This window comes from Salvia hispanica, chromosome 5 (genome assembly GCF_029641045.1).
Source record: "Salvia hispanica isolate PSC_SH4W2 chromosome 5, Shi_PSC_v1, whole genome shotgun sequence".
Taxonomy (NCBI): Eukaryota; Viridiplantae; Streptophyta; class Magnoliopsida; order Lamiales; family Lamiaceae; genus Salvia; species Salvia hispanica.
This window is the reverse complement of record NC_142696.1, coordinates 10114674-10141530: the sequence shown is the minus strand read 5'-3', so window position 1 is coordinate 10141530 and position 26857 is coordinate 10114674. Positions and strand designations below refer to the sequence as shown.

Genomic DNA, 26857 nt, shown 5'->3' with positions numbered 1-26857 from the left:
ACTTTATTCTGTCATAGCGTACGCTCCCGTGCGCAGGTTCTGATCCCCCACCCTTCACACAGGCATAACTTTTGATCCGGAAGGAGTTACGGGAACCACAGCATATCACCGCGAAGCTCTCGCCGAGCCCCACGTTCTGAGCTAAGTGTACAGCCCGTGGCTACTCCGGGAAGCAAAAAGAGGCCGTTTCGAGCCATTTCGAACACTTTTAGTTCGCAGCTACTGTTTTTCGGCACGTTTAAGATTGTGGGACCCGCTCGTCACCGGCTCGTGGAGTTTGTCGTACTTTTTGTCCTCGTACTCGACAACAGCTAATCGAGTGTCGGACCACATCAAGACCAACTGAACGGAAAAAAAAAATGAACGCACTCGCAAAAAAAGGGGTGCAACACGAGGACTTCCCAGGGGGTCACCCATCCTAGTACTACTCTCGCCCAAGCACGCTTAACTTCGGAGTTCTGATGGGATCCGGTGCATTAGTGCTGGTATGATCGCACCCATCAATAGCCTCGCACTTTATTCTGTCATAGCGTACGCTCCCGTGCGCAGGTTCTGATCCCCCACCCTCTAGACGGGTATAACTTTTGATCGGGAATGAGTTACGGGACCCACAACATATCACCGCGAAGCTCTCGCCGAGCCCCACGTTCTGAGCTACGGGTACAACCCGTGGCTACTCCGGGAAGCAAAAAGAGGCCGTTTCGAGCCATTTCGAACACTTTTAGTTCGCAGCTACAGTTTTTCGGCACGTTTAAGATTGTGGGACCTGCTCATCACCGGCTCGTGGAGATTGTCGTACTTTTTGTCCTCGTACTCGACAACCACTAATGGAGTGTCGGACCACATCAAGACCAACTGAAAGGAAAAAAAATGAACGCACTCGCAAAAAAAGGGGTGCAACAGGGGGTCACCCATCCTAGTACTACTCTCGCCCAAGCACGCTTAACTTCGGAGTTCTGATGGGATCCGGTGCATTAGTGCTGGTATGATCGCACCCATCAATAGCCCCGCACTTTATTCTTTCATAGCGTACGCTCCCGTGCGCAGGTTCTGATCCCCCACCCTCCAGACGGGTATAACTTTTGATCGGGAATGAGTTACGGGACCCACAACATATCACCGCGAAGCTCTCGCCGAGCCCCACGTTCTGAGCTACGGGTACAGCCCGTGGCTACTACGGGAAGCAAAAAGAGGCCGTTTCGAGCCATTTCGAACACTTTTAGTTCGCAGCCACTGTTTTTCGGCACGTTTAAGATTGTGGGACCCGCTCGTCACCGGCTCGTGGAGATTGTCGTACTTTTTGTCCTCGTACTCGACAACAGCTAATCGAGTGTCGGACCACATCAAGACCAAATGAATGGAAAAAAAAAATGAACGCACTCGCAAAAAAAGGGGTGCAACACGAGGACTTCCCAGGGGGTCACCCATCCTAGTACTACTCTCGCCCAAGCACGCATAACTTCGGAGTTCTGATGGGATCCGGTGCATTAGTGCTGGTATGATCGCACCCATCAATAGCCTCGCACTTTATTCTGTCATAGCGTACGCTCCCGTGCGCAGGTTCTGATCCCCCACCCTTCACACAGGCATAACTTTTGATCCGGAAGGAGTTACGGGACCCACAGCATATCACCGCGAAGCTCTCGCCGAGCCCCACGTTCTGAGCTAAGTGTACAGCCCGTGGCTACTCCGGGAAGCAAAAAGAGGCCGTTTCGAGCCATTTCGAACACTTTTAGTTCGCAGCTACTGTTTTTCGGCACGTTTAAGATTGTGGGACCCGCTCGTCACCGGCTCGTGGAGTTTGTCGTACTTTTTGTCCTCGTACTCGACAACAGCTAATCGAGTGTCGGACCACATCAAGACCAACTGAACGGAAAAAAAAAATGAACGCACTCGCAAAAAAAGGGGTGCAACACGAGGACTTCCCAGGGGGTCACCCATCCTAGTACTACTCTCGCCCAAGCACGCTTAACTTCGGAGTTCTGATGGGATCCGGTGCATTAGGGCTGGTATGATCGCACCCATCAATAGCCTCGCACTTTATTCTTTCATATCGTACGCTCCCGTGCGCAGGTTCTGATCCCCCACCCTTCACACAGGCATAACTTTTGATCCGGAAGGAGTTACGGGACCCACAGCATATCACTGCGAAGCTCTCGCCGAGCCCCACGTTCTGAGCTACGGGTACAGCCCGTGGCTACTCCGGGAAGCAAAAAGAGGCCGTTTCGAGCCATTTCGAACACTTTTAGTTCGCAGCTACAGTTTTTCGGCACGTTTAAGATTGTGGGACCTGCTCATCACCGGCTCGTGGAGATTGTCGTACTTTTTGTCCTCGTACTCGACAACCACTAATGGAGTGTCGGACCACATCAAGACCAACTGAAAGGAAAAAAAATGAACGCACTCGCAAAAAAAGGGGTGCAACAGGGGGTCACCCATCCTAGTACTACTCTCGCCCAAGCACGCTTAACTTCGGAGTTCTGATGGGATCCGGTGCATTAGTGCTGGTATGATCGCACCCATCAATAGCCCCGCACTTTATTCTTTCATAGCGTACGCTCCCGTGCGCAGGTTCTGATCCCCCACCCTCCAGACGGGTATAACTTTTGATCGGGAATGAGTTACGGGACCCACAACATATCACCGCGAAGCTCTCGCCGAGCCCCACGTTCTGAGCTACGGGTACAGCCCGTGGCTACTACGGGAAGCAAAAAGAGGCCGTTTCGAGCCATTTCGAACACTTTTAGTTCGCAGCCACTGTTTTTCGGCACGTTTAAGATTGTGGGACCCGCTCGTCACCGGCTCGTGGAGATTGTCGTACTTTTTGTCCTCGTACTCGACAACAGCTAATCGAGTGTCGGACCACATCAAGACCAAATGAATGGAAAAAAAAAATGAACGCACTCGCAAAAAAAGGGGTGCAACACGAGGACTTCCCAGGGGGTCACCCATCCTAGTACTACTCTCGCCCAAGCACGCATAACTTCGGAGTTCTGATGGGATCCGGTGCATTAGTGCTGGTATGATCGCACCCATCAATAGCCTCGCACTTTATTCTGTCATAGCGTACGCTCCCGTGCGCAGGTTCTGATCCCCCACCCTTCACACAGGCATAACTTTTGATCCGGAAGGAGTTACGGGACCCACAGCATATCACCGCGAAGCTCTCGCCGAGCCCCACGTTCTGAGCTAAGTGTACAGCCCGTGGCTACTCCGGGAAGCAAAAAGAGGCCGTTTCGAGCCATTTCGAACACTTTTAGTTCGCAGCTACTGTTTTTCGGCACGTTTAAGATTGTGGGACCCGCTCGTCACCGGCTCGTGGAGTTTGTCGTACTTTTTGTCCTCGTACTCGACAACAGCTAATCGAGTGTCGGACCACATCAAGACCAACTGAACGGAAAAAAAAAATGAACGCACTCGCAAAAAAAGGGGTGCAACACGAGGACTTCCCAGGGGGTCACCCATCCTAGTACTACTCTCGCCCAAGCACGCTTAACTTCGGAGTTCTGATGGGATCCGGTGCATTAGGGCTGGTATGATCGCACCCATCAATAGCCTCGCACTTTATTCTTTCATATCGTACGCTCCCGTGCGCAGGTTCTGATCCCCCACCCTTCACACAGGCATAACTTTTGATCCGGAAGGAGTTACGGGACCCACAGCATATCACTGCGAAGCTCTCGCCGAGTCCCACGTTCTGAGCTACGGGTACAGCCCGTGGCTACTCCGGGAAGCAAAAAGAGGCCGTTTCGAGCCATTTCGAACACTTTTAGTTCGCAGCTACAGTTTTTCGGCACGTTTAAGATTGTGGGACCTGCTCATCACCGGCTCGTGGAGATTGTCGTACTTTTTGTCCTCGTACTCGACAACCACTAATGGAGTGTCGGACCACATCAAGACCAACTGAAAGGAAAAAAAATGAACGCACTCGCAAAAAAAGGGGTGCAACAGGGGGTCACCCATCCTAGTACTACTCTCGCCCAAGCACGCTTAACTTCGGAGTTCTGATGGGATCCGGTGCATTAGTGCAGGTATGATCGCACCCATCAATAGCCCCGCACTTTATTCTTTCATAGCGTACGCTCCCGTGCGCAGGTTCTGATCCCCCACCCTCCAGACGGGTATAACTTTTGATCGGGAATGAGTTACGGGACCCACAACATATCACCGCGAAGCTCTCGCCGAGCCCCACGTTCTGAGCTACGGGTACAGCCCGTGGCTACTACGGGAAGCAAAAAGAGGCCGTTTCGAGCCATTTCGAACACTTTTAGTTCGCAGCCACTGTTTTTCGGCACGTTTAAGATTGTGGGACCCGCTCGTCACCGGCTCGTGGAGATTGTCGTACTTTTTGTCCTCGTACTCGACAACAGCTAATCGAGTGTCGGACCACATCAAGACCAACTGAACGGAAAAAAAAATGAACGCACTCGCAAAAAAAGGGGTGCAACACAAGGACTTCCCAGGGGGTCACCCATCCTAGTACTACTCTCGCCCAAGCACGCATAACTTCGGAGTTCTGATGGGATCCGGTGCATTAGTGCTGGTATGATCGCACCCATCAATAGCCTCGCACTTTATTCTGTCATAGCGTACGCTCCCGTGCGCAGGTTCTGATCCCCCACCCTCTAGACGGGTATAACTTTTGATCGGGAATGAGTTACGGGACCCACAACATATCACCGCGAAGCTCTCGCCGAGCCCCACGTTCTGAGCTACGGGTACAACCCGTGGCTACTCCGGGAAGCAAAAAGAGGCCGTTTCGAGCCATTTCGAACACTTTTAGTTCGCAGCTACAGTTTTTCGGCACGTTTAAGATTGTGGGACCTGCTCATCACCGGCTCGTGGAGATTGTCGTACTTTTTGTCCTCGTACTCGACAACCACTAATGGAGTGTCGGACCACATCAAGACCAACTGAAAGGAAAAAAAATGAACGCACTCGCAAAAAAAGGGGTGCAACAGGGGGTCACCCATCCTAGTACTACTCTCGCCCAAGCACGCTTAACTTCGGAGTTCTGATGGGATCCGGTGCATTAGTGCTGGTATGATCGCACCCATCAATAGCCCCGCACTTTATTCTTTCATAGCGTACGCTCCCGTGCGCAGGTTCTGATCCCCCACCCTCCAGACGGGTATAACTTTTGATCGGGAATGAGTTACGGGACCCACAACATATCACCGCGAAGCTCTCGCCGAGCCCCACGTTCTGAGCTACGGGTACAGCCCGTGGCTACTACGGGAAGCAAAAAGAGGCCGTTTCGAGCCATTTCGAACACTTTTAGTTCGCAGCCACTGTTTTTCGGCACGTTTAAGATTGTGGGACCCGCTCGTCACCGGCTCGTGGAGATTGTCGTACTTTTTGTCCTCGTACTCGACAACAGCTAATCGAGTGTCGGACCACATCAAGACCAAATGAATGGAAAAAAAAAATGAACGCACTCGCAAAAAAAGGGGTGCAACACGAGGACTTCCCAGGGGGTCACCCATCCTAGTACTACTCTCGCCCAAGCACGCATAACTTCGGAGTTCTGATGGGATCCGGTGCATTAGTGCTGGTATGATCGCACCCATCAATAGCCTCGCACTTTATTCTGTCATAGCGTACGCTCCCGTGCGCAGGTTCTGATCCCCCACCCTTCGCACAGGCATAACTTTTGATCCGGAAGGAGTTACGGGACCCACAGCATATCACCGCGAAGCTCTCGCCGAGCCCCACGTTCTGAGCTAAGTGTACAGCCCGTGGCTACTCCGGGAAGCAAAAAGAGGCCGTTTCGAGCCATTTCGAACACTTTTAGTTCGCAGCTACTGTTTTTCGGCACGTTTAAGATTGTGGGACCCGCTCGTCACCGGCTCGTGGAGTTTGTCGTACTTTTTGTCCTCGTACTCGACAACAGCTAATCGAGTGTCGGACCACATCAAGACCAACTGAACGGAAAAAAAAAATGAACGCACTCGCAAAAAAAGGGGTGCAACACGAGGACTTCCCAGGGGGTCACCCATCCTAGTACTACTCTCGCCCAAGCACGCTTAACTTCGGAGTTCTGATGGGATCCGGTGCATTAGGGCTGGTATGATCGCACCCATCAATAGCCTCGCACTTTATTCTTTCATATCGTACGCTCCCGTGCGCAGGTTCTGATCCCCCACCCTTCACACAGGCATAACTTTTGATCCGGAAGGAGTTACGGGACCCACAGCATATCACGGCGAAGCTCTCGCCGAGCCCCACGTTCTGAGCTACGGGTACAGCCCGTGGCTACTCCGGGAAGCAAAAAGAGGCCGTTTCGAGCCATTTCGAACACTTTTAGTTCGCAGCTACAGTTTTTCGGCACGTTTAAGATTGTGGGACCTGCTCATCACCGGCTCGTGGAGATTGTCGTACTTTTTGTCCTCGTACTCGACAACCACTAATGGAGTGTCGGACCACATCAAGACCAACTGAAAGGAAAAAAAATGAACGCACTCGCAAAAAAAGGGGTGCAACAGGGGGTCACCCATCCTAGTACTACTCTCGCCCAAGCACGCTTAACTTCGGAGTTCTGATGGGATCCGGTGCATTAGTGCTGGTATGATCGCACCCATCAATAGCCCCGCACTTTATTCTTTCATAGCGTACGCTCCCGTGCGCAGGTTCTGATCCCCCACCCTCCAGACGGGTATAACTTTTGATCGGGAATGAGTTACGGGACCCACAACATATCACCGCGAAGCTCTCGCCGAGCCCCACGTTCTGAGCTACGGGTACAGCCCGTGGCTACTACGGGAAGCAAAAAGAGGCCGTTTCGAGCCATTTCGAACACTTTTAGTTCGCAGCCACTGTTTTTCGGCACGTTTAAGATTGTGGGACCCGCTCGTCACCGGCTCGTGGAGATTGTCGTACTTTTTGTCCTCGTACTCGACAACAGCTAATCGAGTGTCGGACCACATCAAGACCAACTGAACGGAAAAAAAAATGAACGCACTCGCAAAAAAAGGGGTGCAACACAAGGACTTCCCAGGGGGTCACCCATCCTAGTACTACTCTCGCCCAAGCACGCATAACTTCGGAGTTCTGATGGGATCCGGTGCATTAGTGCTGGTATGATCGCACCCATCAATAGCCTCGCACTTTATTCTGTCATAGCGTACGCTCCCGTGCGCAGGTTCTGATCCCCCACCCTCTAGACGGGTATAACTTTTGATCGGGAATGAGTTACGGGACCCACAACATATCACCGCGAAGCTCTCGCCGAGCCCCACGTTCTGAGCTACGGGTACAACCCGTGGCTACTCCGGGAAGCAAAAAGAGGCCGTTTCGAGCCATTTCGAACACTTTTAGTTCGCAGCTACAGTTTTTCGGCACGTTTAAGATTGTGGGACCTGCTCATCACCGGCTCGTGGAGATTGTCGTACTTTTTGTCCTCGTACTCGACAACCACTAATCGAGTGTCGGACCACATCAAGACCAACTGAAAGGAAAAAAAATGAACGCACTCGCAAAAAAAGGGGTGCAACAGGGGGTCACCCATCCTAGTACTACTCTCGCCCAAGCACGCTTAACTTCGGAGTTCTGATGGGATCCGGTGCATTAGTGCTGGTATGATCGCACCCATCAATAGCCCCGCACTTTATTCTTTCATAGCGTACGCTCCCGTGCGCAGGTTCTGATCCCCCACCCTCCAGACGGGTATAACTTTTGATCGGGAATGAGTTACGGGACCCACAACATATCACCGCGAAGCTCTCGCCGAGCCCCACGTTCTGAGCTACGGGTACAGCCCGTGGCTACTACGGGAAGCAAAAAGAGGCCGTTTCGAGCCATTTCGAACACTTTTAGTTCGCAGCCACTGTTTTTCGGCACGTTTAAGATTGTGGGACCCGCTCGTCACCGGCTCGTGGAGATTGTCGTACTTTTTGTCCTCGTACTCGACAACAGCTAATCGAGTGTCGGACCACATCAAGACCAACTGAACGGAAAAAAAAATGAACGCACTCGCAAAAAAAGGGGTGCAACACAAGGACTTCCCAGGGGGTCACCCATCCTAGTACTACTCTCGCCCAAGCACGCATAACTTCGGAGTTCTGATGGGATCCGGTGCATTAGTGCTGGTATGATCGCACCCATCAATAGCCTCGCACTTTATTCTGTCATAGCGTACGCTCCCGTGCGCAGGTTCTGATCCCCCACCCTCTAGACGGGTATAACTTTTGATCGGGAATGAGTTACGGGACCCACAACATATCACCGCGAAGCTCTCGCCGAGCCCCACGTTCTGAGCTACGGGTACAACCCGTGGCTACTCCGGGAAGCAAAAAGAGGCCGTTTCGAGCCATTTCGAACACTTTTAGTTCGCAGCTACAGTTTTTCGGCACGTTTAAGATTGTGGGACCTGCTCATCACCGGCTCGTGGAGATTGTCGTACTTTTTGTCCTCGTACTCGACAACCACTAATCGAGTGTCGGACCACATCAAGACCAACTGAAAGGAAAAAAAATGAACGCACTCGCAAAAAAAGGGGTGCAACAGGGGGTCACCCATCCTAGTACTACTCTCGCCCAAGCACGCTTAACTTCGGAGTTCTGATGGGATCCGGTGCATTAGTGCTGGTATGATCGCACCCATCAATAGCCCCGCACTTTATTCTTTCATAGCGTACGCTCCCGTGCGCAGGTTCTGATCCCCCACCCTCCAGACGGGTATAACTTTTGATCGGGAATGAGTTACGGGACCAACAACATATCACCGCGAAGCTCTCGCCGAGCCCCACGTTCTGAGCTACGGGTACAGCCCGTGGCTACTACGGGAAGCAAAAAGAGGCCGTTTCGAGCCATTTCGAACACTTTTAGTTCGCAGCCACTGTTTTTCGGCACGTTTAAGATTGTGGGACCCGCTCGTCACCGGCTCGTGGAGATTGTCGTACTTTTTGTCCTCGTACTCGACAACAGCTAATCGAGTGTCGGACCACATCAAGACCAAATGAATGGAAAAAAAAAATGAACGCACTCGCAAAAAAAGGGGTGCAACACGAGGACTTCCCAGGGGGTCACCCATCCTAGTACTACTCTCGCCCAAGCACGCATAACTTCGGAGTTCTGATGGGATCCGGTGCATTAGTGCTGGTATGATCGCACCCATCAATAGCCTCGCACTTTATTCTGTCATAGCGTACGCTCCCGTGCGCAGGTTCTGATCCCCCACCCTTCACACAGGCATAACTTTTGATCCGGAAGGAGTTACGGGACCCACAGCATATCACCGCGAAGCTCTCGCCGAGCCCCACGTTCTGAGCTAAGTGTACAGCCCGTGGCTACTCCGGGAAGCAAAAAGAGGCCGTTTCGAGCCATTTCGAACACTTTTAGTTCGCAGCTACTGTTTTTCGGCACGTTTAAGATTGTGGGACCCGCTCGTCACCGGCTCGTGGAGTTTGTCGTACTTTTTGTCCTCGTACTCGACAACAGCTAATCGAGTGTCGGACCACATCAAGACCAACTGAACGGAAAAAAAAAATGAACGCACTCGCAAAAAAAGGGGTGCAACACGAGGACTTCCCAGGGGGTCACCCATCCTAGTACTACTCTCGCCCAAGCACGCTTAACTTCGGAGTTCTGATGGGATCCGGTGCATTAGGGCTGGTATGATCGCACCCATCAATAGCCTCGCACTTTATTCTTTCATATCGTACGCTCCCGTGCGCAGGTTCTGATCCCCCACCCTTCACACAGGCATAACTTTTGATCCGGGAGGAGTTACGGGACCCACAGCATATCACTGCGAAGCTCTCGCCGAGCCCCACGTTCTGAGCTACGGGTACAGCCCGTGGCTACTCCGGGAAGCAAAAAGAGGCCGTTTCGAGCCATTTCGAACACTTTTAGTTCGCAGCTACAGTTTTTCGGCACGTTTAAGATTGTGGGACCTGCTCATCACCGGCTCGTGGAGATTGTCGTACTTTTTGTCCTCGTACTCGACAACCACTAATGGAGTGTCGGACCACATCAAGACCAACTGAAAGGAAAAAAAATGAACGCACTCGCAAAAAAAGGGGTGCAACAGGGGGTCACCCATCCTAGTACTACTCTCGCCCAAGCACGCTTAACTTCGGAGTTCTGATGGGATCCGGTGCATTAGTGCTGGTATGATCGCACCCATCAATAGCCCCGCACTTTATTCTTTCATAGCGTACGCTCCCGTGCGCAGGTTCTGATCCCCCACCCTCCAGACGGGTATAACTTTTGATCGGGAATGAGTTACGGGACCCACAACATATCACCGCGAAGCTCTCGCCGAGCCCCACGTTCTGAGCTACGGGTACAGCCCGTGGCTACTACGGGAAGCAAAAAGAGGCCGTTTCGAGCCATTTCGAACACTTTTAGTTCGCAGCCACTGTTTTTCGGCACGTTTAAGATTGTGGGACCTGCTCGTCACCGGCTCGTGGAGATTGTCGTACTTTTTGTCCTCGTACTCGACAACAGCTAATCGAGTGTCGGACCACATCAAGACCAACTGAACGGAAAAAAAAATGAACGCACTCGCAAAAAAAGGGGTGCAACACAAGGACTTCCCAGGGGGTCACCCATCCTAGTACTACTCTCGCCCAAGCACGCATAACTTCGGAGTTCTGATGGGATCCGGTGCATTAGTGCTGGTATGATCGCACCCATCAATAGCCTCGCACTTTATTCTGTCATAGCGTACGCTCCCGTGCGCAGGTTCTGATCCCCCACCCTCTAGACGGGTATAACTTTTGATCGGGAATGAGTTACGGGACCCACAACATATCACCGCGAAGCTCTCGCCGAGCCCCACGTTCTGAGCTACGGGTACAACCCGTGGCTACTCCGGGAAGCAAAAAGAGGCCGTTTCGAGCCATTTCGAACACTTTTAGTTCGCAGCTACAGTTTTTCGGCACGTTTAAGATTGTGGGACCTGCTCATCACCGGCTCGTGGAGATTGTCGTACTTTTTGTCCTCGTACTCGACAACCACTAATGGAGTGTCGGACCACATCAAGACCAACTGAAAGGAAAAAAAATGAACGCACTCACAAAAAAAGGGGTGCAACAGGGGGTCACCCATCCTAGTACTACTCTCGCCCAAGCACGCTTAACTTCGGAGTTCTGATGGGATCCGGTGCATTAGTGCTGGTATGATCGCACCCATCAATAGCCCCGCACTTTATTCTTTCATAGCGTACGCTCCCGTGCGCAGGTTCTGATCCCCCACCCTCCAGACGGGTATAACTTTTGATCGGGAATGAGTTACGGGACCAACAACATATCACCGCGAAGCTCTCGCCGAGCCCCACGTTCTGAGCTACGGGTACAGCCCGTGGCTACTACGGGAAGCAAAAAGAGGCCGTTTCGAGCCATTTCGAACACTTTTAGTTCGCAGCCACTGTTTTTCGGCACGTTTAAGATTGTGGGACCCGCTCGTCACCGGCTCGTGGAGATTGTCGTACTTTTTGTCCTCGTACTCGACAACAGCTAATCGAGTGTCGGACCACATCAAGACCAAATGAATGGAAAAAAAAAATGAACGCACTCGCAAAAAAAGGGGTGCAACACGAGGACTTCCCAGGGGGTCACCCATCCTAGTACTACTCTCGCCCAAGCACGCATAACTTCGGAGTTCTGATGGGATCCGGTGCATTAGTGCTGGTATGATCGCACCCATCAATAGCCTCGCACTTTATTCTGTCATAGCGTACGCTCCCGTGCGCAGGTTCTGATCCCCCACCCTTCACACAGGCATAACTTTTGATCCGGAAGGAGTTACGGGACCCACAGCATATCACCGCGAAGCTCTCGCCGAGCCCCACGTTCTGAGCTAAGTGTACAGCCCGTGGCTACTCCGGGAAGCAAAAAGAGGCCGTTTCGAGCCATTTCGAACACTTTTAGTTCGCAGCTACTGTTTTTCGGCACGTTTAAGATTGTGGGACCCGCTCGTCACCGGCTCGTGGAGTTTGTCGTACTTTTTGTCCTCGTACTCGACAACAGCTAATCGAGTGTCGGACCACATCAAGACCAACTGAACGGAAAAAAAAAATGAACGCACTCGCAAAAAAAGGGGTGCAACACGAGGACTTCCCAGGGGGTCACCCATCCTAGTACTACTCTCGCCCAAGCACGCTTAACTTCGGAGTTCTGATGGGATCCGGTGCATTAGGGCTGGTATGATCGCACCCATCAATAGCCTCGCACTTTATTCTTTCATATCGTACGCTCCCGTGCGCAGGTTCTGATCCCCCACCCTTCACACAGGCATAACTTTTGATCCGGGAGGAGTTACGGGACCCACAGCATATCACTGCGAAGCTCTCGCCGAGCCCCACGTTCTGAGCTACGGGTACAGCCCGTGGCTACTCCGGGAAGCAAAAAGAGGCCGTTTCGAGCCATTTCGAACACTTTTAGTTCGCAGCTACAGTTTTTCGGCACGTTTAAGATTGTGGGACCTGCTCATCACCGGCTCGTGGAGATTGTCGTACTTTTTGTCCTCGTACTCGACAACCACTAATGGAGTGTCGGACCACATCAAGACCAACTGAAAGGAAAAAAAATGAACGCACTCGCAAAAAAAGGGGTGCAACAGGGGGTCACCCATCCTAGTACTACTCTCGCCCAAGCACGCTTAACTTCGGAGTTCTGATGGGATCCGGTGCATTAGTGCTGGTATGATCGCACCCATCAATAGCCCCGCACTTTATTCTTTCATAGCGTACGCTCCCGTGCGCAGGTTCTGATCCCCCACCCTCCAGACGGGTATAACTTTTGATCGGGAATGAGTTACGGGACCCACAACATATCACCGCGAAGCTCTCGCCGAGCCCCACGTTCTGAGCTACGGGTACAGCCCGTGGCTACTACGGGAAGCAAAAAGAGGCCGTTTCGAGCCATTTCGAACACTTTTAGTTCGCAGCCACTGTTTTTCGGCACGTTTAAGATTGTGGGACCTGCTCGTCACCGGCTCGTGGAGATTGTCGTACTTTTTGTCCTCGTACTCGACAACAGCTAATCGAGTGTCGGACCACATCAAGACCAACTGAACGGAAAAAAAAATGAACGCACTCGCAAAAAAAGGGGTGCAACACAAGGACTTCCCAGGGGGTCACCCATCCTAGTACTACTCTCGCCCAAGCACGCATAACTTCGGAGTTCTGATGGGATCCGGTGCATTAGTGCTGGTATGATCGCACCCATCAATAGCCTCGCACTTTATTCTGTCATAGCGTACGCTCCCGTGCGCAGGTTCTGATCCCCCACCCTCTAGACGGGTATAACTTTTGATCGGGAATGAGTTACGGGACCCACAACATATCACCGCGAAGCTCTCGCCGAGCCCCACGTTCTGAGCTACGGGTACAACCCGTGGCTACTCCGGGAAGCAAAAAGAGGCCGTTTCGAGCCATTTCGAACACTTTTAGTTCGCAGCTACAGTTTTTCGGCACGTTTAAGATTGTGGGACCTGCTCATCACCGGCTCGTGGAGATTGTCGTACTTTTTGTCCTCGTACTCGACAACCACTAATGGAGTGTCGGACCACATCAAGACCAACTGAAAGGAAAAAAAATGAACGCACTCGCAAAAAAAGGGGTGCAACAGGGGGTCACCCATCCTAGTACTACTCTCGCCCAAGCACGCTTAACTTCGGAGTTCTGATGGGATCCGGTGCATTAGTGCTGGTATGATCGCACCCATCAATAGCCCCGCACTTTATTCTTTCATAGCGTACGCTCCCGTGCGCAGGTTCTGATCCCCCACCCTCCAGACGGGTATAACTTTTGATCGGGAATGAGTTACGGGACCCACAACATATCACCGCGAAGCTCTCGCCGAGCCCCACGTTCTGAGCTACGGGTACAGCCCGTGGCTACTACGGGAAGCAAAAAGAGGCCGTTTCGAGCCATTTCGAACACTTTTAGTTCGCAGCCACTGTTTTTCGGCACGTTTAAGATTGTGGGACCCGCTCGTCACCGGCTCGTGGAGATTGTCGTACTTTTTGTCCTCGTACTCGACAACAGCTAATCGAGTGTCGGACCACATCAAGACCAACTGAACGGAAAAAAAAATGAACGCACTCGCAAAAAAAGGGGTGCAACACAAGGACTTCCCAGGGGGTCACCCATCCTAGTACTACTCTCGCCCAAGCACGCATAACTTCGGAGTTCTGATGGGATCCGGTGCATTAGTGCTGGTATGATCGCACCCATCAATAGCCTCGCACTTTATTCTGTCATAGCGTACGCTCCCGTGCGCAGGTTCTGATCCCCCACCCTCTAGACGGGTATAACTTTTGATCGGGAATGAGTTACGGGACCCACAACATATCACCGCGAAGCTCTCGCCGAGCCCCACGTTCTGAGCTACGGGTACAACCCGTGGCTACTCCGGGAAGCAAAAAGAGGCCGTTTCGAGCCATTTCGAACACTTTTAGTTCGCAGCTACTGTTTTTCGGCACGTTTAAGATTGTGGGACCCGCTCGTCACCGGCTCTTGGAGATTGTCGTACTTTTTGTCCTCGTACTCGACAACAGCTAATCGAGTGTCGGACCACATCAAGACCAACTGAACGGAAAAAAAAAATGAACGCACTCGCAAAAAAAGGGGTGCAACACAAGGACTTCCCAGGGAGTCACCCATCCTAGTACTACTCTCGCCCAAGCACGCTTAACTTCGGAGTTCTGATGGGATCCGGTGCATTAGGGCTGGTATGATCGCACCCATCAATAGCCTCGCACTTTATTCTTTCATAGCGTACGCTCCCGTGCGCAGGTTCTGATCCCCCACCCTTCACACAGGCATAACTTTTGATCCGGAAGGAGTTACGGGACCCACAGAATATCACCGCGAAGCTCTCGCCGAGCCCCACGTTCTGAGCAACGGGTACAGCACGTGGCTACTCTGGGAAGCAAAAAGAGGCCGTTTCGAGCCATTTCGAACACTTTTAGTTCGCAGCTACAGTTTTTCGGCACGTTTAAGATTGTGGGACCCGCTCATCACCGGCTCGTGGAGATTGTCGTACTTTTTGTCCTCGTACTCGACAACCACTAATCGAGTGTCGGACCACATCAAGACCAACTGAACGGAAAAAAAAATGAACGCACTCGCAAAAAAAGGGGTGCAACAGGGGGTCACCCATCCTAGTACTACTCTCGCCCAAGCATGCTTAACTTCGGAGTTCTGATGGGATCCGGTGCATTAGTGCTGGTATGATCGCACCCATCAATAGCCCCGCACTTTATTCTTTCATAGCGTACGCTCCCGTGCGCAGGTTCTGATCCCCCACCCTTCACACAGGCATAACTTTTGATCCGGAAGGAGTTACGGGACCCACAGCATATCACCACGAAGCTCTCGCCGAGCCCCACGTTCTGAGCTACGGGTACAGCCCGTGGCTACTCCGGGAAGCAAAAAGAGGCCGTTTCGAGCCATTTCGAACACTTTTAGTTCGCAGCCACTGTTTTTCGGCACGTTTAAGATTGTGGGACCCGCTCGTCACCGGCTCGAGGAGATTGTCGTACTTTTTGTCCTCGTACTCGACAACCACTAATCGAGTGTCGGACCACATCAAGACCAACTGAACGGAAAAAAAATGAACGCACTCGCAAAAAAAGGGGTGCAACAGGGGGTCACCCATCCTAGTACTACTCTCGCCCAAGCACGCTTAACTTCGGAGTTCTGATGGGATCCGGTGCATTAGTGCTGGTATGATCGCACCCATCAATAGCCCCGTACTTTATTCTTTCATAGCGTACGCTCCCGTGCGCAGGTTCTGATCCCCCACCCTCCAGACGGGTATAACTTTTGATCGGGAATGAGTTACGGGACCCACAACATATCACCGCGAAGCTCTCGCCGAGCCCCACGTTCTGAGCTACGGGTACAGCCCGTGGCTACTCCGGGAAGCAAAAAGAGGCCGTTTCGAGCCATTTCGAACACTTTTAGTTCGCAGCCACTGTTTTTCGGCACGTTTAAGATTGTGGGACCCGCTCGTCACCGGCTCGAGGAGATTGTCGTACTTTTTGTCCTCGTACTCGACAACCACTAATCGAGTGTCGGACCACATCAAGACCAACTGAACGGAAAAAAAATGAACGCACTCGCAAAAAAAGGGGTGCAACAGGGGGTCACCCATCCTAGTACTACTCTCGCCCAAGCACGCTTAACTTCGGAGTTCTGATGGGATCCGGTGCATTAGTGCTGGTATGATCGCACCCATCAATAGCCCCGCACTTTATTCTTTCATAGCGTACGCTCCTGTGCGCAGGTTCTGATCCCACACCCTCCAGACGGGTATAACTTTTGATCGGGAATGAGTTACGGGACCCACAACATATCACCGCGAAGCTCTCGCCGAGCCCCACGTTCTGAGCTACGGGTACAGCCCGTGGCTACTCCGGGAAGCAAAAAGAGGCCGTTTCGAGCCATTTCGAACACTTTTAGTTCGCAGCTACTGTTTTTCGGCACGTTTAAGATTGTGGGACCCGCTCGTCACCGGCTCGTGGAGATTGTCGTACTTTTTGTCCTCGTACTCGACAACAGCTAATCGAGTGTCGGACCACATCAAGACCAAATGAATGGAAAAAAAAAATGAACGCACTCGCAGAAAAAGGGGTGCAACACGAGGACTTCCCAGGGGGTCACCCATCCTAGTACTACTCTCGCCCAAGCACGCATAACTTCGGAGTTCTGATGGGATCCGGTGCATTAGTGCTGGTATGATCGCACCCATCAATAGCCTCGCACTTTATTCTGTCATAGCGTACGCTCCCGTGCGCAGGTTCTGATCCCCCACCCTTCACACAGGCATAACTTTTGATCCGGAAGGAGTTACGGGACCCACAGCATATCACCGCGAAGCTCTCGCCGAGCCCCACGTTCTGAGCTAAGTGTACAGCCCGTGGCTACTCCGGGAAGCAAAAAGAGGCCGTTTCGAGCCATTTCGAACACTTTTAGTTCGCAGCTACTGTTTTTCGGCACGTTTAAGATTGTGGGACCCGCTCGTCACCGGCTCGTGGAGATTGTCGTACTTTTTGTCCTCGTACTCGACAACAGCTAATCGAGTGTCGGACCACATCAAGACCAAATGAATGGAAAAAAAAAATGAACGCACTCGCAAAAAAAGGGGTGCAACACGAGGACTTCCCAGGGGGTCACCCATCCTAGTACTACTCTCTCCCAAGCACGCATAACTTCGGAGTTCTGATGGGATCCGGTGCATTAGTGCTGGTATGATCGCACCCATCAATAGCCTCGCACTTTATTCTGTCATAGCGTACGCTCCCGTGCGCAGGTTCTGATCCCCCACCCTTCACACAGGCATAACTTTTGATCCGGAAGGAGTTACGGGACCCACAGCATATCACCGCGAAGCTCTCGCCGAGCCCCACGTTCTGAGCTAAGTGTACAGCCCGTGGCTACTCCGGGAAGCAAAAAGAGGCCGTTTCGAGCCATTTCGAACACTTTTAGTTCGCAGCTACTGTTTTTCGGCACGTTTAAGATTGTGGGACCCGCTCGTCACCGGCTCGTGGAGTTTGTCGTACTTTTTGTCCTCGTACTCGACAACAGCTAATCGAGTGTCGGACCACATCAAGACCAACTGAACGGAAAAAAAAAATGAACGCACTCGCAAAAAAAGGGGTGCAACACGAGGACTTCCCAGGGGGTCACCCATCCTAGTACTACTCTCGCCCAAGCACGCTTAACTTCGGAGTTCTGATGGGATCCGGGGCATTAGGGCTGGTATGATCGCACCCATCAATAGCCTCGCACTTTATTCTTTCATATCGTACGCTCCCGTGCGCAGGTTCTGATCCCCCACCCTTCACACAGGCATAACTTTTGATCCGGAAGGAGTTACGGGACCCACAGCATATCACTGCGAAGCTCTCGCCGAGCCCCACGTTCTGAGCTACGGGTACAGCCCGTGGCTACTCCGGGAAGCAAAAAGAGGCCGTTTCGAGCCATTTCGAACACTTTTAGTTCGCAGCTACAGTTTTTCGGCACGTTTAAGATTGTGGGACCCGCTCATCACCGGCTCGTGGAGATTGTCGTACTTTTTGTCCTCGTACTCGACAACCACTAATGGAGTGTCGGACCACATCAAGACCAACTGAAAGGAAAAAAAATGAACGCACTCGCAAAAAAAGGGGTGCAACAGGGGGTCACCCATCCTAGTACTACTCTCGCCCAAGCACGCTTAACTTCGGAGTTCTGATGGGATCCGGTGCATTAGTGCTGGTATGATCGCACCCATCAATAGCCCTGCACTTTATTCTTTCATAGCGTACGCTCCCGTGCGCAGGTTCTGATCCCCCACCCTCCAGACGGGTATAACTTTTGATCGGGAATGAGTTACGGGACCCACAACATATCACCGCGAAGCTCTCGCCGAGCCCCACGTTCTGAGCTACGGGTACAGCCCGTGGCTACTACGGGAAGCAAAAAGAGGCCGTTTCGAGCCATTTCGAACACTTTTAGTTCGCAGCCACTGTTTTTCGGCACGTTTAAGATTGTGGGACCCGCTCGTCACCGGCTCGTGGAGATTGTCGTACTTTTTGTCCTCGTACTCGACAACAGCTAATCGAGTGTCGGACCACATCAAGACCAACTGAACGGAAAAAAAAATGAACGCACTCGCAAAAAAAGGGGTGCAACACAAGGACTTCCCAGGGGGTCACCCATCCTAGTACTACTCTCGCCCAAGCACGCATAACTTCGGAGTTCTGATGGGATCCGGTGCATTAGTGCTGGTATGATCGCACCCATCAATAGCCTCGCACTTTATTCTGTCATAGCGTACGCTCCCGTGCGCAGGTTCTGATCCCCCACCCTCTAGACGGGTATAACTTTTGATCGGGAATGAGTTACGGGACCCACAACATATCACCGCGAAGCTCTCGCCGAGCCCCACGTTCTGAGCTACGGGTACAACCCGTGGCTACTCCGGGAAGCAAAAAGAGGCCGTTTCGAGCCATTTCGAACACTTTTAGTTCGCAGCTACTGTTTTTCGGCACGTTTAAGATTGTGGGACCCGCTCGTCACCGGCTCTTGGAGATTGTCGTACTTTTTGTCCTCGTACTCGACAACAGCTAATCGAGTGTCGGACCACATCAAGACCAACTGAACGGAAAAAAAAAATGAACGCACTCGCAAAAAAAGGGGTGCAACACAAGGACTTCCCAGGGAGTCACCCATCCTAGTACTACTCTCGCCCAAGCACGCTTAACTTCTGAGTTCTGATGGGATCCGGTGCATTAGGGCTGGTATGATCGCACCCATCAATAGCCTCGCACTTTATTCTTTCATAGCGTACGCTCCCGTGCGCAGGTTCTGATCCCCCACCCTTCACACAGGCATAACTTTTGATCCGGAAGGAGTTACGGGACCCACAGAATATCACCGCGAAGCTCTCGCCGAGCCCCACGTTCTGAGCAACGGGTACAGCCCGTGGCTACTCTGGGAAGCAAAAAGAGGCCGTTTCGAGCCATTTCGAACACTTTTAGTTCGCAGCTACAGTTTTTCGGCACGTTTAAGATTGTGGGACCCGCTCATCACCGGCTCGTGGAGATTGTCGTACTTTTTGTCCTCGTACTCGACAACCACTAATCGAGTGTCGGACCACATCAAGACCAACTGAACGGAAAAAAAAATGAACGCACTCGCAAAAAAAGGGGTGCAACAGGGGGTCACCCATCCTAGTACTACTCTCGCCCAAGCATGCTTAACTTCGGAGTTCTGATGGGATCCGGTGCATTAGTGCTGGTATGATCGCACCCATCAATAGCCCCGCACTTTATTCTTTCATAGCGTACGCTCCCGTGCGCAGGTTCTGATCCCCCACCCTTCACACAGGCATAACTTTTGATCCGGAAGGAGTTACGGGACCCACAGCATATCACCACGAAGCTCTCGCTGAGCCCCACGTTCTGAGCTACGGGTACAGCCCGTGGCTACTCCGGGAAGCAAAAAGAGGCCGTTTCGAGCCATTTCGAACACTTTTAGTTCGCAGCCACTGTTTTTCGGCACGTTTAAGATTGTGGGACCCGCTCGTCACCGGCTCGAGGAGATTGTCGTACTTTTTGTCCTCGTACTCGACAACCACTAATCGAGTGTCGGACCACATCAAGACCAACTGAACGGAAAAAAAATGAACGCACTCGCAAAAAAAGGGGTGCAACAGGGGGTCACCCATCCTAGTACTACTCTCGCCCAAGCACGCTTAACTTCGGAGTTCTGATGGGATCCGGTGCATTAGTGCTGGTATGATCGCACCCATCAATAGCCCCGCACTTTATTCTTTCATAGCGTACGCTCCCGTGCGCAGGTTCTGATCCCACACCCTCCAGACGGGTATAACTTTTGATCGGGAATGAGTTACGGGACCCACAACATATCACCGCGAAGCTCTCGCCGAGCCCCACATTCTGAGCTACGGGTACAGCCCGTGGCTACTCCGGGAAGCAAAAAGAGGCCGTTTCGAGCCATTTCGAACACTTTTAGTTCGCAGCTACTGTTTTTCGGCACGTTTAAGATTGTGGGACCCGCTCGTCACCGGCTCGTGGAGATTGTCGTACTTTTTGTCCTCGTACTCGACAACAGCTAATCGAGTGTCGGACCACATCAAGACCAAATGAATGGAAAAAAAAATGAACGCACTCGCAAAAAAAGGGGTGCAACACGAGGACTTCCCAGGGGGTCACCCATCCTAGTACTACTCTCGCCCAAGCACGCATAACTTCGGAGTTCTGATGGGATCCGGTGCATTAGTGCTGGTATGATCGCACCCATCAATAGCCTCGCACTTTATTCTGTCATAGCGTACGCTCCCGTGCGCAGGTTCTGATCCCCCACCCTTCACACAGGCATAACTTTTGATCCGGAAGGAGTTACGGGACCCACAGCATATCACCGCGAAGCTCTCGCCGAGCCCCACGTTCTGAGCTAAGTGTACAGCCCGTGGCTACTCCGGGAAGCAAAAAGAGGCCGTTTCGAGCCATTTCGAACACTTTTAGTTCGCAGCTACTGTTTTTCGGCACGTTTAAGATTGTGGGACCCGCTCGTCACCGGCTCGTGGAGTTTGTCGTACTTTTTGTCCTCGTACTCGACAACAGCTAATCGAGTGTCGGACCACATCAAGACCAACTGAACGGAAAAAAAAAATGAACGCACTCGCAAAAAAAGGGGTGCAACACGAGGACTTCCCAGGGGGTCACCCATCCTAGTACTACTCTCGCCCAAGCACGCTTAACTTCGGAGTTCTGATGGGATCCGGTGCATTAGGGCTGGTATGATCGCACCCATCAATAGCCTCGCACTTTATTCTTTCATATCGTACGCTCCCGTGCGCAGGTTCTGATCCCCCACCCTTCACACAGGCATAACTTTTGATCCGGAAGGAGTTACGGGACCCACAGCATATCACTGCGAAGCTCTCGCCGAGCCCCACGTTCTGAGCTACGGGTACAGCCCGTGGCTACTACGGGAAGCAAAAAGAGGCCGTTTCGAGCCATTTCGAACACTTTTAGTTCGCAGCTACAGTTTTTCGGCACGTTTAAGATTGTGGGACCCGCTCATCACCGGCTCGTGGAGATTGTCGTACTTTTTGTCCTCGTACTCGACAACCACTAATCGAGTGTCGGACCACATCAAGACCAACTGAACGGAAAAAAAATGAACGCACTCGCAAAAAAAGGGGTGCAACAGGGGGTCACCCATACTAGTACTACTCTCGCCCAAGCACGCTTAACTTCGGAGTTCTGATAGGATCCAGTGCATTAGTGCTGGTATGATCGCACCCATCAATAGCCCCGCACTTTATTCTTTCATAGCGTACGCTCCCGTGCGCAGGTTCTGATCCCCCACCCTCTAGACGGGTATAACTTTTGATCGGGAATGAGTTACGGGACCCACAACATATCACCGCGAAGCTCTCGCCGAGCCCCACGTTCTGAGCTACGGGTACAACCCGTGGCTACTCCGGGAAGCAAAAAGAGGCCGTTTCGAGCCATTACGAACACTTTTAGTTTGCAGCTACTGTTTTTCGGCACGTTTAAGATTGTGGGACCCGCTCGTCACCGGCTCGTGGAGATTGTCGTACTTTTTGTCCTCGTACTCGACAACAGCTAATCGAGTGTCGGACCACATCAAGACCAACTGAACGGAAAAAAAAAATGAACGCACTCGCAAAAAAAGGGGTGCAACACAAGGACTTCCGAGGGAGTCACCCATCCTAGTACTACTCTCGCCCAAGCACGCTTAACTTCGGAGTTCCGATGGGATCCGGTGCATTAGGGCTGGTATGATCGCACCCATCAATAGCCTCGCACTTTATTCTTTCATAGCGTACGCTCCCGTGCGCAGGTTCTGATCCCCCACCCTTCACACAGGCATAACTTTTGATCCGGAAGGAGTTACGGGACCCACAGAATATCACCGCGAAGCTCTCGCCGAGCCCCACGTTCTGAGCAACGGGTACAGCCCGTGGCTACTCTGGGAAGCAAAAAGAGGCCGTTTCGAGCCATTTCGAACACTTTTAGTTCGCAGCTACAGTTTTTCTGCACGTTTAAGATTGTGGGACCCGCTCATCACCGGCTCGTGGAGATTGTCGTACTTTTTGTCCTCGTACTCGACAACCACTAATCGAGTGTCGGACCACATCAAGACCAACTGAACGGAAAAAAAAATGAACGCACTCGCAAAAAAAGGGGTGCAACAGGGGGTCACCCATCCTAGTACTACTCTCGCCCAAGCATGCTTAACTTCGGAGTTCTGATGGGATCCGGTGCATTAGTGCTGGTATGATCGCACCCATCAATAGCCCCGCACTTTATTCTTTCATAGCGTACGCTCCCGTGCGCAGGTTCTGATCCCCCACCCTTCACACAGGCATAACTTTTGATCCGGAAGGAGTTACGGGACCCACAGCATATCACCACGAAGCTCTCGCCGAGCCCCACGTTCTGAGCTACGGGTACAGCCCGTGGCTACTCCGGGAAGCAAAAAGAGGCCGTTTCGAGCCATTTCGAACACTTTTAGTTCGCAGCCACTGTTTTTCGGCACGTTTAAGATTGTGGGACCCGCTCGTCACCGGCTCGAGGAGATTGTCGTACTTTTTGTCCTCGTACTCGACAACCACTAATCGAGTGTCGGACCACATCAAGACCAACTGAACGGAAAAAAAATGAACGCACTCGCAAAAAAAGGGGTGCAACAGGGGGTCACCCATCCTAGTACTACTCTCGCCCAAGCACGCTTAACTTCGGAGTTCTGATGGGATCCGGTGCATTAGTGCTGGTATGATCGCACCCATCAATAGCCCCGCACTTTATTCTTTCATAGCGTACGCTCCCGTGCGCAGGTTCTGATCCCACACCCTCCAGACGGGTATAACTTTTGATCGGGAATGAGTTACGGGACCCACAACATATCACCGCGAAGCTCTCGCCGAGCCCCACGTTCTGAGCTACGGGTACAGCCCGTGGCTACTCCGGGAAGCAAAAAGAGGCCGTTTCGAGCCATTTCGAACACTTTTAGTTCGCAGCTACTGTTTTTCGGCACGTTTAAGATTGTGGGACCCGCTCGTCACCGGCTCGTGGAGATTGTCGTACTTTTTGTCCTCGTACTCGACAACAGCTAATCGAGTGTCGGACCACATCAAGACCAAATGAATGGAAAAAAAAAATGAACGCACTCGCAAAAAAAGGGGTGCAACACGAGGACTTCCCAGGGGGTCACCCATCCTAGTACTACTCTCGCCCAAGCACGCATAACTTCGGAGTTCTGATGGGATCCGGTGCATTAGTGCTGGTATGATCGCACCCATCAATAGCCTCGCACTTTATTCTGTTATAGCGTACGCTCCCGTGCGCAGGTTCTGATCCCCCACCCTTCACACAGGCATAACTTTTGATCCGGAAGGAGTTACGGGACCCACAGCATATCACCGCGAAGCTCTCGCCGAGCCCCACGTTCTGAGCTAAGTGTACAGCCCGTGGCTACTCCGGGAAGCAAAAAGAGGCCGTTTCGAGCCATTTCGAACACTTTTAGTTCGCAGCTACTGTTTTTCGGCACGTTTAAGATTGTGGGACCCGCTCGTCACCGGCTCGTGGAGTTTGTCGTACTTTTTGTCCTCGTACTCGACAACAGCTAATCGAGTGTCGGACCACATCAAGACCAACTGAACGGAAAAAAAAAATGAACGCACTCGCAAAAAAAGGGGTGCAACACGAGGACTTCCCAGGGGGTCACCCATCCTAGTACTACTCTCGCCCAAGCACGCTTAACTTCGGAGTTCTGATGGGATCCGGTCCATTAGTGCTGGTATGATCGCACCCATCAATAGCCCCGCACTTTATTCTTTCATAGCGTACGCTCCCGTGCGCAGGTTCTGATCCCCCACCCTCCAGACGGGTTTAACTTTTGATCGGGAATGAGTTACGGGACCCACAACATATCACCGCGAAGCTCTCGCCGAGCCCCACGTTCTGAGCTACGGGTACAGCCCGTGGCTACTACGGGAAGCAAAAAGAGGCCGTTTCGAGCCATTTCGAACACTTTTAGTTCGCAGCTACAGTTTTTCGGCACGTTTAAGATTGTGGGACCCGCTCATCACCGGCTCGTGGAGATTGTCGTACTTTTTGTCCTCGTACTCGACAACCACTGATCGAGTGTCGGACCACATCAAGACCAACTGAACGGAAAAAAAAAGAACGCACTCGCAAAAAAAGGGGTGCAACAGGGGGTCACCCATCCTAGTACTACTCTCGCCCAAGCACGCTTAACTTCGGAGTTCTGATAGGATCCAGTGCATTAGTGCTGGTATGATCGCACCCATCAATAGCCCCGCACTTTATTCTTTCATAGCGTACGCTCCCGTGCGCAGGTTCTGATCCCCCACCCTCTAGACGGGTATAACTTTTGATCGGGAATGAGTTACGGGACCCACAACATATCACCGCGAAGCTCTCGCCGAGCCCCACGTTCTGAGCTACGGGTACAACCCGTGGCTACTCCGGGAAGCAAAAAGAGGCCGTTTCGAGCCATTTCGAACACTTTTAGTTTGCAGCTACTGTTTTTCGGCACGTTTAAGATTGTGGGACCCGCTCGTCACCGGCTCGTGGAGATTGTCGTACTTTTTGTCCTCGTACTCGACAACAGCTAATCGAGTGTCGGACCACATCAAGACCAACTGAACGGAAAAAAAAAATGAACGCACTCGCAAAAAAAGGGGTGCAACACAAGGACTTCCGAGGGAGTCACCCATCCTAGTACTACTCTCGCCCAAGCACGCTTAACTTCGGAGTTCTGATGGGATCCGGTGCATTAGGGCTGGTATGATCGCACCCATCAATAGCCTCGCACTTTATTCTTTCATAGCGTACGCTCCCGTGCGCAGGTTCTGATCCCCCACCCTTCACACAGGCATAACTTTTGATCCGGAAGGAGTTACGGGACCCACAGAATATCACCGCGAAGCTCTCGCCGAGCCCCACGTTCTGAGCAACGGGTACAGCCCGTGGCTACTCTGGGAAGCAAAAAGAGGCCGTTTCGAGCCATTTCGAACACTTTTAGTTCGCAGCTACAGTTTTTCTGCACGTTTAAGATTGTGGGACCCGCTCATCACCGGCTCGTGGAGATTGTCGTACTTTTTGTCCTCGTACTCGACAACCACTAATCGAGTGTCGGACCACATCAAGACCAACTGAACGGAAAAAAAAATGAACGCACTCGCAAAAAAAGGGGTGCAACAGGGGGTCACCCATCCTAGTACTACTCTCGCCCAAGCATGCTTAACTTCGGAGTTCTGATGGGATCCGGTGCATTAGTGCTGGTATGATCGCACCCATCAATAGCCCCGCACTTTATTCTTTCATAGCGTACGCTCCCGTGCGCAGGTTCTGATCCCCCACCCTTCACACAGGCATAACTTTTGATCCGGAAGGAGTTACGGGACCCACAGCATATCACCACGAAGCTCTCGCCGAGCCCCACGTTCTGAGCTACGGGTACAGCCCGTGGCTACTCCGGGAAGCAAAAAGAGGCCGTTTCGAGCCATTTCGAACACTTTTAGTTCGCAGCTACAGTTTTTCGGCACGTTTAAGATTGTGGGACCCGCTCATCACCGGCTCGTGGAGATTGTCGTACTTTTTGTCCTCGTACTCGACAACCACTAATGGAGTGTCGGACCACATCAAGACCAACTGAAAGGAAAAAAAATGAACGCACTCGCAAAAAAAGGGGTGCAACAGGGGGTCACCCATCCTAGTACTACTCTCGCCCAAGCACGCTTAACTTCGGAGTTCTGATGGGATCCGGTGCATTAGTGCTGGTATGATCCCCCACCCTTCACACAGGCATAACTTTTGATCCGGAAGGAGTTACGGGACCCACAGAATATCACCGCGAAGCTCTCGCCGAGCCCCACGTTCTGAGCAACGGGTACAGCCCGTGGCTACTCTGGGAAGCAAAAAGAGGCCGTTTCGAGCCATTTCGAACACTTTTAGTTCGCAGCTACAGTTTTTCTGCACGTTTAAGATTGTGGGACCCGCTCATCACCGGCTCGTGGAGATTGTCGTACTTTTTGTCCTCGTACTCGACAACCACTAATCGAGTGTCGGACCACATCAAGACCAACTGAACGGAAAAAAAAATGAACGCACTCGCAAAAAAAGGGGTGCAACAGGGGGTCACCCATCCTAGTACTACTCTCGCCCAAGCACGCTTAACTTCGGAGTTCTGATGGGATCCGGTGCATTAGTGCTGGTATGATCGCACCCATCAATAGCCCCGCACTTTATTCTTTCATAGCGTACGCTCCCGTGCACAGGTTCTGATCCCACACCCTCCAGACGGGTATAACTTTTGATCGGGAATGAGTTACGGGACC

The 26857-nt window shown here is 52.1% G+C and overlaps 29 non-coding genes and 21 pseudogenes across 29 annotated transcripts; all 50 read right to left on the bottom strand.

The window, feature by feature from the left end:
- Positions 1-380: 380 nt before the first annotated feature.
- LOC148925542 (5S ribosomal RNA) lies at positions 381-499 on the bottom strand. Its single transcript, XR_016132157.1, has one exon. It is a non-coding gene; the product is annotated as a 5S ribosomal RNA (ribosomal RNA).
- Positions 500-891: 392 nt separating this feature from the next.
- Positions 892-997, bottom strand: LOC148925541 (5S ribosomal RNA; annotated as a pseudogene).
- Positions 998-1391: 394 nt separating this feature from the next.
- Positions 1392-1510, bottom strand: LOC148925540 (5S ribosomal RNA). Its single transcript, XR_016132134.1, has one exon. It is a non-coding gene; the product is annotated as a 5S ribosomal RNA (ribosomal RNA).
- A 394-nt stretch (positions 1511-1904) lies between these two features.
- LOC148925539 (5S ribosomal RNA) lies at positions 1905-2023 on the bottom strand. The gene has a single exon (XR_016131917.1). It is a non-coding gene; the product is annotated as a 5S ribosomal RNA (ribosomal RNA).
- Positions 2024-2415: 392 nt separating this feature from the next.
- Positions 2416-2521, bottom strand: LOC148925538 (5S ribosomal RNA; annotated as a pseudogene).
- Positions 2522-2915: 394 nt separating this feature from the next.
- LOC148925537 (5S ribosomal RNA) lies at positions 2916-3034 on the bottom strand. Its single transcript, XR_016132133.1, has one exon. It is a non-coding gene; the product is annotated as a 5S ribosomal RNA (ribosomal RNA).
- Positions 3035-3428: 394 nt separating this feature from the next.
- Positions 3429-3547, bottom strand: LOC148925536 (5S ribosomal RNA). Its single transcript, XR_016131916.1, has one exon. It is a non-coding gene; the product is annotated as a 5S ribosomal RNA (ribosomal RNA).
- Positions 3548-3939: 392 nt separating this feature from the next.
- LOC148925535 (5S ribosomal RNA) lies at positions 3940-4045 on the bottom strand (annotated as a pseudogene).
- Positions 4046-4438: 393 nt separating this feature from the next.
- Positions 4439-4557, bottom strand: LOC148925534 (5S ribosomal RNA). Its single transcript, XR_016131107.1, has one exon. It is a non-coding gene; the product is annotated as a 5S ribosomal RNA (ribosomal RNA).
- Positions 4558-4949: 392 nt separating this feature from the next.
- LOC148925533 (5S ribosomal RNA) lies at positions 4950-5055 on the bottom strand (annotated as a pseudogene).
- Positions 5056-5449: 394 nt separating this feature from the next.
- LOC148925532 (5S ribosomal RNA) lies at positions 5450-5568 on the bottom strand. Its single transcript, XR_016132132.1, has one exon. It is a non-coding gene; the product is annotated as a 5S ribosomal RNA (ribosomal RNA).
- A 394-nt stretch (positions 5569-5962) lies between these two features.
- LOC148925531 (5S ribosomal RNA) lies at positions 5963-6081 on the bottom strand. The gene has a single exon (XR_016131915.1). It is a non-coding gene; the product is annotated as a 5S ribosomal RNA (ribosomal RNA).
- Positions 6082-6473: 392 nt separating this feature from the next.
- LOC148925530 (5S ribosomal RNA) lies at positions 6474-6579 on the bottom strand (annotated as a pseudogene).
- Positions 6580-6972: 393 nt separating this feature from the next.
- On the bottom strand, positions 6973-7091 carry LOC148925529 (5S ribosomal RNA). The gene has a single exon (XR_016131106.1). It is a non-coding gene; the product is annotated as a 5S ribosomal RNA (ribosomal RNA).
- Positions 7092-7483: 392 nt separating this feature from the next.
- On the bottom strand, positions 7484-7589 carry LOC148925528 (5S ribosomal RNA; annotated as a pseudogene).
- Positions 7590-7982: 393 nt separating this feature from the next.
- LOC148925527 (5S ribosomal RNA) lies at positions 7983-8101 on the bottom strand. Its single transcript, XR_016131105.1, has one exon. It is a non-coding gene; the product is annotated as a 5S ribosomal RNA (ribosomal RNA).
- A 392-nt stretch (positions 8102-8493) lies between these two features.
- On the bottom strand, positions 8494-8599 carry LOC148925526 (5S ribosomal RNA; annotated as a pseudogene).
- Positions 8600-8993: 394 nt separating this feature from the next.
- On the bottom strand, positions 8994-9112 carry LOC148925525 (5S ribosomal RNA). Its single transcript, XR_016132131.1, has one exon. It is a non-coding gene; the product is annotated as a 5S ribosomal RNA (ribosomal RNA).
- Positions 9113-9506: 394 nt separating this feature from the next.
- On the bottom strand, positions 9507-9625 carry LOC148925524 (5S ribosomal RNA). The gene has a single exon (XR_016131913.1). It is a non-coding gene; the product is annotated as a 5S ribosomal RNA (ribosomal RNA).
- A 392-nt stretch (positions 9626-10017) lies between these two features.
- Positions 10018-10123, bottom strand: LOC148925523 (5S ribosomal RNA; annotated as a pseudogene).
- Positions 10124-10516: 393 nt separating this feature from the next.
- On the bottom strand, positions 10517-10635 carry LOC148925522 (5S ribosomal RNA). Its single transcript, XR_016131104.1, has one exon. It is a non-coding gene; the product is annotated as a 5S ribosomal RNA (ribosomal RNA).
- A 392-nt stretch (positions 10636-11027) lies between these two features.
- On the bottom strand, positions 11028-11133 carry LOC148925521 (5S ribosomal RNA; annotated as a pseudogene).
- A 394-nt stretch (positions 11134-11527) lies between these two features.
- LOC148925520 (5S ribosomal RNA) lies at positions 11528-11646 on the bottom strand. Its single transcript, XR_016132130.1, has one exon. It is a non-coding gene; the product is annotated as a 5S ribosomal RNA (ribosomal RNA).
- Positions 11647-12040: 394 nt separating this feature from the next.
- Positions 12041-12159, bottom strand: LOC148925519 (5S ribosomal RNA). The gene has a single exon (XR_016131912.1). It is a non-coding gene; the product is annotated as a 5S ribosomal RNA (ribosomal RNA).
- Positions 12160-12551: 392 nt separating this feature from the next.
- On the bottom strand, positions 12552-12657 carry LOC148925518 (5S ribosomal RNA; annotated as a pseudogene).
- A 393-nt stretch (positions 12658-13050) lies between these two features.
- Positions 13051-13169, bottom strand: LOC148925517 (5S ribosomal RNA). Its single transcript, XR_016131103.1, has one exon. It is a non-coding gene; the product is annotated as a 5S ribosomal RNA (ribosomal RNA).
- A 392-nt stretch (positions 13170-13561) lies between these two features.
- Positions 13562-13667, bottom strand: LOC148925516 (5S ribosomal RNA; annotated as a pseudogene).
- Positions 13668-14060: 393 nt separating this feature from the next.
- Positions 14061-14179, bottom strand: LOC148925515 (5S ribosomal RNA). Its single transcript, XR_016131102.1, has one exon. It is a non-coding gene; the product is annotated as a 5S ribosomal RNA (ribosomal RNA).
- Positions 14180-14573: 394 nt separating this feature from the next.
- Positions 14574-14692, bottom strand: LOC148925514 (5S ribosomal RNA). Its single transcript, XR_016131323.1, has one exon. It is a non-coding gene; the product is annotated as a 5S ribosomal RNA (ribosomal RNA).
- Positions 14693-15085: 393 nt separating this feature from the next.
- On the bottom strand, positions 15086-15191 carry LOC148925513 (5S ribosomal RNA; annotated as a pseudogene).
- A 392-nt stretch (positions 15192-15583) lies between these two features.
- LOC148925512 (5S ribosomal RNA) lies at positions 15584-15689 on the bottom strand (annotated as a pseudogene).
- Positions 15690-16081: 392 nt separating this feature from the next.
- On the bottom strand, positions 16082-16187 carry LOC148925511 (5S ribosomal RNA; annotated as a pseudogene).
- Positions 16188-16581: 394 nt separating this feature from the next.
- Positions 16582-16700, bottom strand: LOC148925510 (5S ribosomal RNA). The gene has a single exon (XR_016132129.1). It is a non-coding gene; the product is annotated as a 5S ribosomal RNA (ribosomal RNA).
- A 394-nt stretch (positions 16701-17094) lies between these two features.
- Positions 17095-17213, bottom strand: LOC148925509 (5S ribosomal RNA). The gene has a single exon (XR_016131509.1). It is a non-coding gene; the product is annotated as a 5S ribosomal RNA (ribosomal RNA).
- Positions 17214-17607: 394 nt separating this feature from the next.
- Positions 17608-17726, bottom strand: LOC148925508 (5S ribosomal RNA). Its single transcript, XR_016131152.1, has one exon. It is a non-coding gene; the product is annotated as a 5S ribosomal RNA (ribosomal RNA).
- Positions 17727-18118: 392 nt separating this feature from the next.
- Positions 18119-18224, bottom strand: LOC148925507 (5S ribosomal RNA; annotated as a pseudogene).
- A 393-nt stretch (positions 18225-18617) lies between these two features.
- On the bottom strand, positions 18618-18736 carry LOC148925506 (5S ribosomal RNA). Its single transcript, XR_016131101.1, has one exon. It is a non-coding gene; the product is annotated as a 5S ribosomal RNA (ribosomal RNA).
- A 394-nt stretch (positions 18737-19130) lies between these two features.
- LOC148925505 (5S ribosomal RNA) lies at positions 19131-19249 on the bottom strand. Its single transcript, XR_016131688.1, has one exon. It is a non-coding gene; the product is annotated as a 5S ribosomal RNA (ribosomal RNA).
- A 393-nt stretch (positions 19250-19642) lies between these two features.
- LOC148925504 (5S ribosomal RNA) lies at positions 19643-19748 on the bottom strand (annotated as a pseudogene).
- Positions 19749-20140: 392 nt separating this feature from the next.
- Positions 20141-20246, bottom strand: LOC148925503 (5S ribosomal RNA; annotated as a pseudogene).
- A 393-nt stretch (positions 20247-20639) lies between these two features.
- On the bottom strand, positions 20640-20758 carry LOC148925502 (5S ribosomal RNA). Its single transcript, XR_016132128.1, has one exon. It is a non-coding gene; the product is annotated as a 5S ribosomal RNA (ribosomal RNA).
- Positions 20759-21152: 394 nt separating this feature from the next.
- LOC148925501 (5S ribosomal RNA) lies at positions 21153-21271 on the bottom strand. The gene has a single exon (XR_016131911.1). It is a non-coding gene; the product is annotated as a 5S ribosomal RNA (ribosomal RNA).
- An 892-nt stretch (positions 21272-22163) lies between these two features.
- LOC148925500 (5S ribosomal RNA) lies at positions 22164-22282 on the bottom strand. The gene has a single exon (XR_016131792.1). It is a non-coding gene; the product is annotated as a 5S ribosomal RNA (ribosomal RNA).
- Positions 22283-22675: 393 nt separating this feature from the next.
- Positions 22676-22781, bottom strand: LOC148925499 (5S ribosomal RNA; annotated as a pseudogene).
- Positions 22782-23173: 392 nt separating this feature from the next.
- On the bottom strand, positions 23174-23279 carry LOC148925498 (5S ribosomal RNA; annotated as a pseudogene).
- Positions 23280-23673: 394 nt separating this feature from the next.
- LOC148925497 (5S ribosomal RNA) lies at positions 23674-23792 on the bottom strand. The gene has a single exon (XR_016132127.1). It is a non-coding gene; the product is annotated as a 5S ribosomal RNA (ribosomal RNA).
- Positions 23793-24186: 394 nt separating this feature from the next.
- LOC148925496 (5S ribosomal RNA) lies at positions 24187-24305 on the bottom strand. The gene has a single exon (XR_016132194.1). It is a non-coding gene; the product is annotated as a 5S ribosomal RNA (ribosomal RNA).
- Positions 24306-25197: 892 nt separating this feature from the next.
- On the bottom strand, positions 25198-25316 carry LOC148925495 (5S ribosomal RNA). Its single transcript, XR_016131660.1, has one exon. It is a non-coding gene; the product is annotated as a 5S ribosomal RNA (ribosomal RNA).
- Positions 25317-25709: 393 nt separating this feature from the next.
- LOC148925494 (5S ribosomal RNA) lies at positions 25710-25815 on the bottom strand (annotated as a pseudogene).
- Positions 25816-26641: 826 nt separating this feature from the next.
- Positions 26642-26747, bottom strand: LOC148925493 (5S ribosomal RNA; annotated as a pseudogene).
- Positions 26748-26857: the final 110 nt, after the last annotated feature.